At 53.4% G+C, this 12,445-nt stretch overlaps 1 long non-coding RNA gene across 1 annotated transcript; it reads right to left on the reverse strand.

The window, feature by feature from the left end:
• Window positions 1-1,035: 1,035 nt before the first annotated feature.
• On the reverse strand, window positions 1,036-4,524 carry LOC310678494. The gene is made up of 2 exons (XR_014511775.1): window positions 4,031-4,524; window positions 1,036-2,099 (listed from the first exon to the last, which is right to left on the reverse strand). It is a non-coding gene; the product is annotated as an uncharacterized lncRNA (long non-coding RNA).
• Window positions 4,525-12,445: the final 7,921 nt, after the last annotated feature.

Genomic DNA, 12,445 nt, shown 5'->3' on the forward strand with positions numbered 1-12,445 from the left:
CCCCCCCCCCAATAATTCATGATACTATCTACCACCCCGTGGCCATTAAAAAAAGGGGGGAGGCTTCCTGCTCCTCCCTTCCCCAAGATGCCCACTTTCTCACCAAAGCTCTGTGAAGTCGCCTTCTCTTTTCGTCCCATTTTACAGATGGGACAACCGAGATGGCATGATTTGAGAGCGGAGCGTCTCCAAACCACCGGGACCACCCTAGTGGCACCTGCACCAGGAATCAGGGCTGAAAATCTGGATCCCAATTTCTGGGGTGCTTGCCTGCCTGCCCCCACCCCACCCCGTAAGTGCTCAGAAAGGTGGGGATTGCTAGCTCCAAATCTCCCTCTGCGCATCTTCCCTCCGCACAATCGGCGTGTGGATTCCTCCACGAAGCCAGAGCGCGCGCGCTCCCAGCAAGAGCAGCTGCAACCTCCGCCCCCGAACCTATTTATTCGTGCGCGCGCGCGCGCGCTCCCAGCGCAGTTGTGAACGCCGCTTGCAGGGGGCTGAGCAGCGGGAGGAGGGAAAGAGATGAGCGCATTCCTCGCGCCTCGCCGGGCCTCCCCCTCGAAACTTGGACGGCAGGCGCTCTGCCAGCCTCTCCCTTCCCTCCCTCCCGTCGAGCCGCGATGGTACAACCCTCTCTCCACCCCCCCCCCATGTATTTTTCCATTACGCCATACGTGCCTCTTTTGTTTCCTTGCAGAAGGCAGCCCGGCCGAGCCTCCGCTGCTGGAAAATAACCTCGCCACGCCCCACCCCACGGGCCGGGGTGCGACTCCAGGTTCCTTGCTGGGGTGGCTGTTGCAGGAGGGGTAAAGTGGGGCCGCTTGCTAACTCCCGTTCAAGCTGTTTGCACCCCCGACACTCAAAGCACGTCCCCTCCCGTATCGAAGAATCCTGGGAGCTGTAGTGCGCCGAGGGCGCTGGGAGTTGTAGCGCGGCGCGAACTACACTTCGCAGGGCCCTTTTTAGGGGTGCGCGCACTCTGTGCTAAAAGCCAGCTTGGTTTGGCAACGGAAGCAGAACACGAGTGAAAACAAATGACATTAATTTGGTTTTAATAAGTGCGCACCCAGCGGTCGCAGCCCCTTCGCGCTACAGGGGACAGCTGAAACCTTTGGAAGAATGCGCAGCGGGGACTGTTACGCGCGACCCGCTTTCTGTCTTTTCCAGAAGCTCAAATAGATCCTCCTTTTGCATGGGAAGAGCAACTTGTAAAAGCTCGATTTTAAAGGGCTTCCCACGCGCGCTTCCTTTCCAAAGCGACACATTCCAAATAAAAGCAGCGCAAGGGTAAACGGGCTTACGCCGAAGTAAATCTCGTCGGCTTCCATGGGGCTTCCTCCCTAAGCACGTTTCCAAGACCAGCCTAAGAAATGGAGATCTGGAGTAGTCGGGGGGTGAACCCAGACTTAAAAAGCCACATTTGCAGGACAGCCTCTGCAATCGCTGGTTGTTTGGAAAGGCTTCCCACGGCGTGCTGCTCTAAGCGCGTCTGAACCCACCCCTGCGTTTTGACCCGGGATGTCTCCGAAGGGCTGTTTTCGCGACTGAAAACCGGCCTTCTTCCTCTCTCCCTCGCTTGAAACCCCCATATGTAAAATCTACGCTAAGCAACGACAACGAAAAGGGGACGTTTGGTTTCAAAATGGTTCCTCTTCTGCTCGCTATGCTGCGCTCTCACGATGCCGCATTCCGGGCTAAAAATGGGACTCTTGGGAACCCGATCATCCGACAGTGCGCTTAGCAAGCCTCGTGGCTTCGCCACCCGAAAACAATGCTGCTCTTTGCTCGACGTTTACCCCGCCCGCTTCTCTTCCAGCTTCACGTTAAACCGGCAGAAATGGCGGGGGCGAGCGCGCGCAGTTTTGACCGGGGAGCGCGCCGCGGCTGCCCGGGCAGAGGTTCAACGCCTGGCTCCCCACATCCAAACCGGCACCCCAAAAATGAGCAGCTTCTCTTTGCACCTTGTAGCCTCCACAAGCTAAAAGGTGCAAAGGCGCTGAAAGCAGACCCCCCCCCAAAAGTCACCCCGTCTTTCATGGTGATTGTTCAGATTGTAAGGTCCTCGGGGCAGATGATCCGGGGTCTTGTTTCAAGTTAACCTGCAGAGCGCATCAATTGTGGCATCAATTAATGCACGGGTGTCAAACACAAGGCCCGCGGGCCGAATCCGGCCCGCCAGACCTCATCATGTGGCCCGTGTAGCCGCCGTTCTCGCTGCTGTTCTCGCCCATCCAGTGCACCATCGCCTGGTTGTGCACCGCGTCACCTTTCAGCACGAAGGAGGTGGTGAGCAGAGAGGCTGCCTCCGGAGGTCCCCCGCCGGCGCGACCCCACAGGCCGCCCGCCTCGTCCCGCGAGCTGCCGTGTCTCTGGTGGCCGCTCCGGTCCAGCGGGCCTGCTGCCCAGGAGGCGCCCAGCGTGAGCAGCAGCAGCAAACGGAGCAGAGCTGCCCGGCCGGACGCTCCTCCGCGCACCCCGGCAGCCGCTGCGCCACCGCCGCCACCGGGCAGGGATGCGAGTCTGGCAGGCGAGGCGCGGAGGACGGGAGGGAGCGAGCAGAGATGTAGGCGGGAGCGCGGCGCGGACGCGCGGCATGGGAAACAACGTGCCAGCAACGTCCCCCTCAGCCTCGGCTTGCCACGGAGGGCAAGGGGAGGCGGCTGCCTCAGGCAGCAGGATCCACAGGGGCAGCTCGGCCCGTTGTGGAAATGTGCTTCCTCCACCATCACCAGATTTGGGGCCGTGCGGGCGCCTCACCTGCCCCGAGCCAAGGGAGCACAAGATAACGATGCCTATTTATTCTATTAGGGGGGGCACCAAATTTTGTCCTCACTCAGGGTGGGTGCCATATTACCAAAGTCCGCCCCTGCCCCCCCCCAATGGGATTTGAAATCCAGGGATTTGAAATCCAATAAATTCCTAGGAGTGCCCCTGTCCGTACTGAGTAAGCCCCTCAGCCCCTAAAAACAGACGATACCAACTTTTCGACATTGTGATAGTGATGTTGTGATACGGTAGCAATATATTGCAGTGTTGAAAAGCAGAGGGAGGAACAAGCAGCATTGGCCCCTGTCAGAAACTGGGGTGCAACCGGCACATCTCCCCCCCCCCCCCCCGCCAGCGCCTGGCACAGGGAGGAGGCAGCAACAGGCGGAGAAGGAAGAGAAGGCGCAGACAAGCCCCAGCCACAAGACGCAGTCCAGTAAAGATGCCCTCAGACTGGGCCTGCACAATGTTATGATACATCACCACAGGGGCAGACTTTAGTAATCTCTCATAACAGGGGTGTCAGCCTGAATAAAATATTGAGGGGGGGGCAGGTAGGCCCCACCTCACATCATGATCATCATCATAATTTATTACTGGTCAAAGACCAGCTCGAACCTCACATAATTTATCACATGCCACACACACCCCATTTAAATGTCAAAGCCCATCAACTTCGGGGGTCTCAGCCTGCTCAAATATTTTAGGCCGATACAACCGGCCCTTTGAGGGTGACCAAACTGCTGATGCGGCCCCCGATGAATTTGAGTTTGACACCCCTGAATTAATGGAAATAATAACCAGTCGTGGGGCCACGGAAGCTAATGCAACGCGCATTTTTTATTAACATTGCCATGTAAGGGATGTTGGGAAAGGGGAACAGACGGGAAATGGAGGGGGCAATTTTAGGAAAACTCCCTTCAAGCCCCCTCTTTGGCAGAAAGCTAGCCAGTCATCCTCAGTTGCTCATCTGTAGAATGGAACCAATCCTCAGCATAGAATTAAAAAAGATGCGAGTCAGTGAGGGAGGCGGCGTGGTTTGTCCGCGCACAGTGAAATTGCAGCTAGACGGGGCGTTTTAGCACCACGGCCGATACCCAAAGGAGAACTTATTAAATAATAAGACATTGTTGGTGGTGTATAATCGGAGGTGCGGGTGGCGGGACGAATATGAGGGATGGAAAAACAGGTCGGAGTGCAGAGAATAGTATTTGGAGGGTCAGGGGAGGAAGGCGAAGAGACAATAAATCGGACGCATACCTACCTGCGGAAATTTGCAAGGAACAAGAACAACCCCTCGACTCCTTCGTTTCTAAAAAGACGCATATATATATAAAGGATTCTCAAGACGCAAAGGCGACCTCGCCATGGCGCATTTGCCTGGGCAGGAAAATAATAGGAGACGCGCTGCTCTGGCTTTTCCCAGCACACAAACCTCTGGCTTTTTGCACACACCACCGGGAAGGCATCTAATGGTGGCCCCTGCATCCAACCCCCACCAGCCCAGAGAGCGACCACCACCTCGCGCCCCCCGAGACTCCTCTAGCGAGCAAAGGAGACCCCCGAGATCCTTCCGAGGGAGCCCAGGGCGAGGCAAGATGGCTTCCTTCGCGCGTCCGTCTCCCCACCTTACGCAAAACGGACTTTCTGCAGCGAAGGGCCGTCGGATTTCCCGCGAGGAAAGATCGAGGGGCGCCCGGAGGCCGTCCCGTCCCCCTTTCTCTCCTCTGGGGCGCTGTTCAGGGCTGCCCAATGGGCCGCGTCGGCGGGTCGGGGCTCCCCGCAATCTTCTCGGAGACCGGGCCTCGTTCTCTCCCCCTCCCGTCCATTCTCCCCAAATTCTCCTCGTTCGTCTCCCTTCCTCTCTCGTGCTGCCTTCTCCTCGTTTCCAGCGTCCTCCGTGTTTTAAATCTGACCCCCCTCCCTTCTCCCCCCCCCGTCTATTTCCACCAAGAGCTGCCTGATGCGGTGGGTTGGGTTGCGGGGGGAGCAGCAGATCGGGGCGCACAGCGCAAGGACACACGCGCGCACACACAAAAACACACACACACGTGTAGCAGCAGCAGCGAGGAAAGGACAACTCGGGGTCACCCGGAGCAAAGAGCGGCCGCGGCCGGGAGAGCGCCTTTTCCGCACACCACCATCACCCAAGGGCGCCCGTTTGAAATGGGGGCACGGTTCCCTTCCAGAACTGGGGCACCGGCTCAAGACGGTTCGACACGGGCGCGCCAGGGGGACACAGTCGCCGGTAGAGGTCGAGCCTACTAGCCACGACGGCTCAGTGCGACCTCCGGGGACAGGGGTAGTCTACCCCTCTGAATAAGAGGCCTCGGTGCCTTGATTTTTGAGGGGGACGGTATTCGAAGGCACCTTTGTTGGCCACTTTGGGTGAGAAAGTGCTGGGATCGACGGCTGATCTAGCCGCGGAATTAGAACGCTTTTAAATATACCCCCTTCGTTTTTGTTTTGGGGGAATCCAGGAGGTTGCTTATGTGCGCGTGCAAAATGCAGGTTCCGCAGCAACGTCGGAAGTTTTTTTGGGGGTAGGCTGGGTTTAGCGAGCTGGCGGGCCCGTCTAGGCTCGCCTCGGCCCCGTTTGGGTTTTGCAAGCTTTTGCTGCGGGCCTCCCCGCCCCCTCAGCGGGGGGTGTACAAAGATCCGCTTCCCTTTACCTCCTGCGGGCCCCCACCGCCCCGTCACCGAAACTGCAACAGCAGCAGGTCAGGAGGGATATAGGCTAAAGCGCATGTTGGCCCAGAGGACGGGGCGGGCGGGGGGGAAGGCGGAGGAGGATTTGCAAATCGCCCCCCCCCTCCCCGCCCAGCTGGTCCTTTCTCCTGACAACCGACACCCCTTCGCCCTCCCCGCCTGCTGCTATCAGGCACCGACCCCTCCCGCCCAGCAGGCAGATGCTATTAATACCCAGCACGTTTCGGACGTGCACAAAAGGAGTCCCGCGTGGTCCTGGCAGCGCGGGGAGGTGCGGAAGGATGGAGGGGGGGGGGAGAGAGTCGGAGCTCTCCCTGCAAAGGGACGTGTCCGCCACTAGGGGCCGCCGGCGCGCACGGCAGGCTGAATGAATGGAGGGCGCGCCCGCGATCCTGTGCCGTCGCGGGGCTGAAAAAAGGCTTGGGGAAGGGCCGGAGCAAGTGGCTTCCCAAGGCTTGCAGGGCGAGAGCTGACTTGGCAAGCAAGCCCGAGGGCCGTGGGGCGCACAGAGCAGGCTCACCCTTGAAATGCAAAGCTCCTAGACGTGTCGTTTTGTGTTTAAAGCCCCCTCCTTGTTGTCAAGGTTATGCGAAATGCCATCAGGAGGGTGTTTGGAGGATGCCACAGAAAAGCCCAGGTTCTTTCCTGGTCACAGGGGGGCAGGTTTTTTGGAATTGGTGTGGAATTAGAAGCGCTGTGGGTGCCAGTCGCAAAATGGCTGGTGTGGGGCCGCTGCAGATGTGGGGCATAACATGGAACGGCTGGTGTGTCATAATGCAAAATGGCTGCTGTGACCTATGTGTGGCACAACAAAATGGCTGTGGCCGAATACAAAATGGCTGCGGTGGCAGCACCAGGAGAGGCTGAGCAGGAAAAGCAAACAAGTCCTGTGTGCTGTGAGAGGATATGACAAGGGGATATTATTTTTGTTTTATTTTATATCTATTCACTGAGCTGTTACAGTAACTCGGAGCCCTGCCGCTGGAAAGCTAGATCCTCTCTCCCTGACTTGCTAGCTTTCTACATGCAGTGATATTCACAATAAAAAATTTGGGGGGATGACCATGAAGTCATGTGATAACAGTAGCAGAGCTCTGGTCGCTATGGTAACATTTTCTTGCACGCTGAGGTGTTTGCTGCCTGCAAGGCCTCAAAAGATGGCACCTATCCCACTTCCAAGGAGTCCAGCCAGCCGGGTGAGTAACTCCTTACTCATGGCTCAGTATGGCGGGACTTTCTCAAGCTCCGAAACATGGCCCTGGCCCAGCCTATCCGCAGTCAAAGCACATTTTGCCTTGGAAATGTATCTTTATGGCTGTGTAACTGAGCACGCAAACGCCTCTATTTTTTGCAGCAATTGCCACCCAATATTTATGGAGGCTTTTCACTCTTCCGTTTCTTGCATTTATGCTCCTTCATTGAGGGAAATGGCCTTTTACAACGCAACCGGAGAGGGAGATCTTTCCAAGCTCCCTCCTGATTTGCAGTGGGCCTCATGCGCTTAGGCCAGAGCTGCCTGCTCGCGATTCCTAAACACGGTGATGTCTAGAGAGATTCAGAGTGCAAAATTTGTAAGTGCCAAATGGCAGCGTGGACTCTGCAGGAGCAGGGAGGAGATCACAGAGGAGTCCCTCCGGCCCTGCCGTAGGGCGAGAGAAATGAGGACTTGCCCCAAGGATCTTACAATATATATTTGTAGTGGGGAAGGGAAAGGAGGGCGAGACAAAGGAAGAATGTGAGCGTCTGCCCTTGAATACGCCTGGGGAAGTATTAGCCTTCTCCTCCATGAATTTCTCTTTTCTTCTTTTAAAGCTGTCCAAGTTGGTGGCCGTTGCTGCTTCTTGTGGCAGTGAGTTCCACAGTTTAACCCCACGTCGCGTTAATAAGTCCTTCCTTTTATCTGTCCTGAAACTTGCAATGCCCACGAGTTCCAGCGTTACGAAAGCAGCATGATCGTTTTTCTCTATCTGCTTTCTGCATGCCATGTGTAATTTTTTATTATTTTTTATCGTGCCATCTCTTTTACCTGCCTTTTCTCTGAGCCAAAAAGTCCCAAATGCTGCCACCTTTTTGTTCGTAGGGGAGTCCTTCCATCTGTTTGATAATTTTGGTTGCCCCAAATGATGGCCCAGTGGGGATTCGAACAATTCCCTCTTTTTAAAAAATGCAACAGCTGGTTGAACTACAACTCCCACCAGACACGGCAGGACTGCGCCCCTTCCGAATTACACAGACTAAAGAATTATTCCTCCATTTAAATGATAATAATAATAAAAAATTAAAATCCTCGCAAGCAGAAAAGTAGCATGTCAGGGAGGAAGGTTCCAGTTTTGCATTTTGTTTGGGGCCTTGGTCCAGCCCCACAGGGGGGGCCCATGGCTGCTCTACAAAACGTACCCTCCAATGGATGTTGCTTGCGTCTTTCTTTTAATCTAGCGCAGGGGATGATTTTGCACTGTTCGAAACTCAAAAAGCTGTCTGAAAAGTTTGCATCCTGCCTTTTCAAGAGCGGCATGTTCAAAGGAAGTCGAGTTCATTTATCTTCTCTGTTTCGTGGAAAAATGGAAAGGCCTTTTGCTCCCTGCCCCCTAATTCTCCCTTTTTTTAAAAAAGGAATCCTCCCTGTGGTTTTGCCCTCGTCCCATTTGAACCCTCCCCGTTCCTGCTTCCTCCCTTCCCAGTAAACAATGGCAAGAGGAAATGGTCCCTCCAGTGAATTTTTTCCACCTCTTTACATCATAAAAGACCTGCATTGTGGCTCCACCACCACAAAAAAGGGGGGGGGTGGCTTTGGAAACAGGTGGAAAGAGCAACACAGCACCTCTCTTGCACCCTCTTCCCATGGGGCTATCCCATAATAAGTTTATGGGGCTCTCCTGTGAAGGAATGGGAGCTGCCCTAAATTCTTTGAACCCCCTTCTAGCAAAGAAACAATTACACCTCTGAACCCAAGAAGTGCTCCCAGGATTTTCTCCCAGCCGACTAAAATTGTGCCACCTGAATTTGCCAGCCTGTGATAAAATTTGCCACAGCCTGGAAGTGCCCCCCTGGGGGGGGGCTCCCCTCTCTCCCTTCCTCGTATGCCTCTTCCATAAGAGGTCCAGAGGGTGGCAGCACGAGAACAGGGCCTTTTCTGTGGTGGCTCCCCGTTTATGGAATGCTCTCCCCAAGTAGGCTCACCGGGCGCCTTCATTATACATTATATTGTGATTTCATGTTGCGAACTGCCCTGAAGTCCACGGGTATAGGGCGGTACACAAATTTAATAAATAATATAAAATAATAATACATCTTTAGGCACCAGGCAAAACTATTTCTTTATAACAAGGACTTTGGCTGATTTAACATTTTACGGCCTTTTAAATGGGTTTCTGGGAGGTGGGTTGCTGGTTTGTTTTTGTTTCGTTCTGTGACGTGTGTTCTCGTTTTGTATTTTTACGTTGTGATGACGGGCAACGTACAAATTTAATATATAATAATGATGACGGCTGCAAATTCCATTGGGACATCTGCCTGACCCGATTATCCGGTGGATTACACGTAATCTCAGGATTTGCAGGGACGAGCAGGTGGTGGCGCTTTCGAAAATCTGCCCGGGATGCAAAAGTCGAGCCATGCAAGCACCCCGGTTTTTTGCAGCTAGCGTTGCAAAATCCATTTGGGGGGACTTTCCTAGTGCTCTGCTGGCCTCTCCTGAGTCACCGCAAAATCTCCAGGAAACAGGAAAGACTCCCAGCTGCTCTGCCGGCTCCCATTTTATCTTTATTTCCCAGTTCTGCTTCTCCTTTTTCATGGTTCCCTAGGAAATTTGTTGCCCTTTGTCTCTTCCCTGCAGTCACATGGTGAGCTTGGCATGGTTGAAATAATAATAATATAATAATAATGATTTATTATTTATACCCCGCCCATCTGGCTGGGCTTCCCCAGCCTCTCTGGGCGGCTTCCAACAAAATATTAAAATACAGTAATGCATCAAACATTAAAAGCTTCCCTAAACAGGGCTGCCTTCAGCTGTCTTCTAAAAGTCAGGTAGCTGTTTATTTTCTTGACATCTGATGGAAGGGCGATCCACAGGGTGGGCGCCACCACCAAGAAGGCCCTCTGCCTGGTCCCCTGTAACCTTGCTTCTCACAGTAAGGGAACTGCCAGAAGGCCCTCGGCACTGGACCTCAGTGACCGGGCTGAGCGATGGGGGTGGAGACGCTCCTTCAGGTATACTGGACCGAGGCCGTTTAGGGCTTTAAAGGTCAGCACCAACACTTTGAATTGTGCTCGGAAACGTACTGGGAGCCAGTGTAGGTCTTTCAAAACCGGTGTTATGTGGTCTTGGCGGCCGCTCCCAGTCACCAGTCTAGCTGCCGCATTATGGATTAATTGCAGTTTCCGGGTCACCTTCAAAGGTAGCCCCACGTAGAGCGCATTGCAGTAGTCCAAACGGGAGATAACCAGAGCATGCCCCACTCTGGTGAGGCAGTCTGTGGGCAGGGAGGGTTCATCCTGCGTACCAGATGGAGCTGGTAAACAGCTGCCCTGGACACAGAATTGACCTGCGCTTCCATGGACAGCTGTGAGTCCAAAATGACTCCCAGGCTGCACACCTGGTCCTTCAGGGGCACAGTTGCCCCATTCAGGACCAGGGAGTCTTCCACACCAGCCTGCCCCGTCCCCCAAAAACAGTACTTCTGTCTTGTAGGATTCAACCTTAATCTGTTAGCCACCATCCATCCTCCAACCGCCTCCAGACACTCACACAGGACCTTCACCACCTTCACTGGTTCTGATTTGAAAGAGAGGTAGAGCTGGGTGTCATCCGCATATTGATGAAAGCTGCCTGTTCCCCTCCAGCGACTGCAAAAGAAGGGTAGCTGACAAACGGATTTAACCTGGCAAGGAACATAGAATCATAGAGTTGGAAGAGACCACAAGGGCCATCGAGTCCAACCCCCTGCCAAGCAGGAAACACCATCAGAGCACTCCTGACATATGGTTGTCAAGCCTCTGCTTAAAGACCTCCAAAGAAGGAGACTCCACCACACTCCTTGGCAGCAAATTCCACTGTCGAACAGCTCTTACTGTCAGGAAGTTCTTCCTAATGTTTAGATGGAATCTTCTTTCTTGTAGTTTGGATCCATTGCTCCGTGTCCGCTTCTCTGGAGCAGCAGAAAACAACCTTTCTCCCTCCTCTATGTGACATCCTTTTATATATTTGAACATGGCTATCATATCACCCCTTAACCTCCTCTTCTCCAGGCTAAACATGCGCAGCTTTAACATGCTCCAGGCTAAACATGTCCACGCTTTAGTCGCAAGGGACCCCAACGGTCATCTAGTCCAACCCCCTGCAATGCAGGAATCGCAGCTAAAGCAACCCTGAGGAGGCATTCCTCCAAAAGAGGCTTCACCTTCAGCTGGTCCCCTCTGGAGGTTCTGGATTACAGCTGGACTAAAACTCCCAAGCGGTTCAGATGTTTTTGACCACAACTCCCAGCTGAACTAAAACTCCCAAGCAGTTCCCTCCAGATGTTTTGGACTAAAACTCCCAGCAGAACTACAACTCCCAAGCAGTTCCCTCCAGATGTTCTGGACTAAAACTCCCAGCAGAACTACAACTCCCAAGCAGTTCCCTCCAGATGTTCTGGACTAAAACTCCCAGCAGAACTACAACTCCCAAGCAGTTCCCTCCAGATGTTCTGGACTAAAACTCCCAGCAGAACTACAACTCCCAAGCAGTTCTCTCCAGATGTTCTGGACTAAAACTCCCAGCTGAACTAAAGCTCCCATCTGGAGAGCGCCAGCTTGGGGGAGGCTGCAGTAAAACGAGAGTCCTGTGGCGGCCAGCTCTCCCTTGTGCGGAAAGGAGCGCTTGGCTTTGTCGCCTCCAAGGCTCTCCATCTCCAGGTCTCCCTTCCCGAGGGGCCTGCGGGACAAGGCCTCCGTCCAGGGTGGGTGGGGAGCACCTTCTGGGGGTCGATTTTCCAGGGATAATCCTGGGAACGGAAATCTGATGGCAGCAGCCTTCTCCCCTCCTCCATCCTGCTGGATCTTTGTTCGGCTTCCGCAAGGAATGGGGATATTTTTAACTTGCATGGCAAGGCCAGCAGCCGCCCTCCTCTCCCGTAAACAGCAGAGGAGGCATCTCAGGCGGGCAGGGAGCGCTGGGTGGCAACCGTAACCCTGGAGATGGCAAACAAACCAGGCACCTCGCCTGCCTGCCTTGCCAGGCCTCCTCCGCTCTGACTCACCCACTCCAGTCTCATTCTTTCCTGGATCCTCATCCTGCCCTCCGCCCTCATTCATTCCCTCCTTCTCATCTGATTTTCTTGACATCTCGTTTCTCCCCCTCTGCCAACCTCCTCCGCACCTGGCTCATCGCTAGAAAAAGCTGCACCGGGAATTTTTAATAGGCAGTGTGGCCTAGTGGTGAGATTCCTGCATTGCACGGGGTTGGACTAGATGACCCTCGGGTCCCTTCCGACTCTACAATGCTATAATTCTGTGTACTTAGAGCGCCGGATCTTTCTGGCACACTTTTCCCTGCCAACCCCAAATGTTAAAACTGTGGCACTTAACTGTAACAACTTCATGTGAGTCCCAGCACCCTTTTTCCTCTGAAAAAAGTGAATAACACATTATTATTATTATTATTATGTTTATTTATTTACATCCTGCCTTTTGCCCTGGCAGGGACTCAAGGTGGCTTACAGACAAGATAGGAACAGCTAAAAACGCAGGCATTAAAAAGCAATTGAACATTGAATTAAAATTTTGTTTTTGCTGGGTTGGTGTTGGTTAAATGTTTAGCTGAGTTTGGTGGTTTTTAAAATTTGGGTATAACTAAACTGTTTGTTATTATTATTATTATTATTATTATTATTATTATTATTCATTATCATCATTATTTTCTATTGGTTTATTTATGGACTCTATAAGATATTCTGTTTTTTAACGTTTGATGTTTTATTCTGTTTTT

This window comes from Podarcis tiliguerta, assembly GCF_965153285.1.
Source record: "Podarcis tiliguerta genome assembly, chromosome: 5".
In the NCBI taxonomy this organism is placed as follows: Eukaryota; Metazoa; Chordata; class Lepidosauria; order Squamata; family Lacertidae; genus Podarcis; species Podarcis tiliguerta.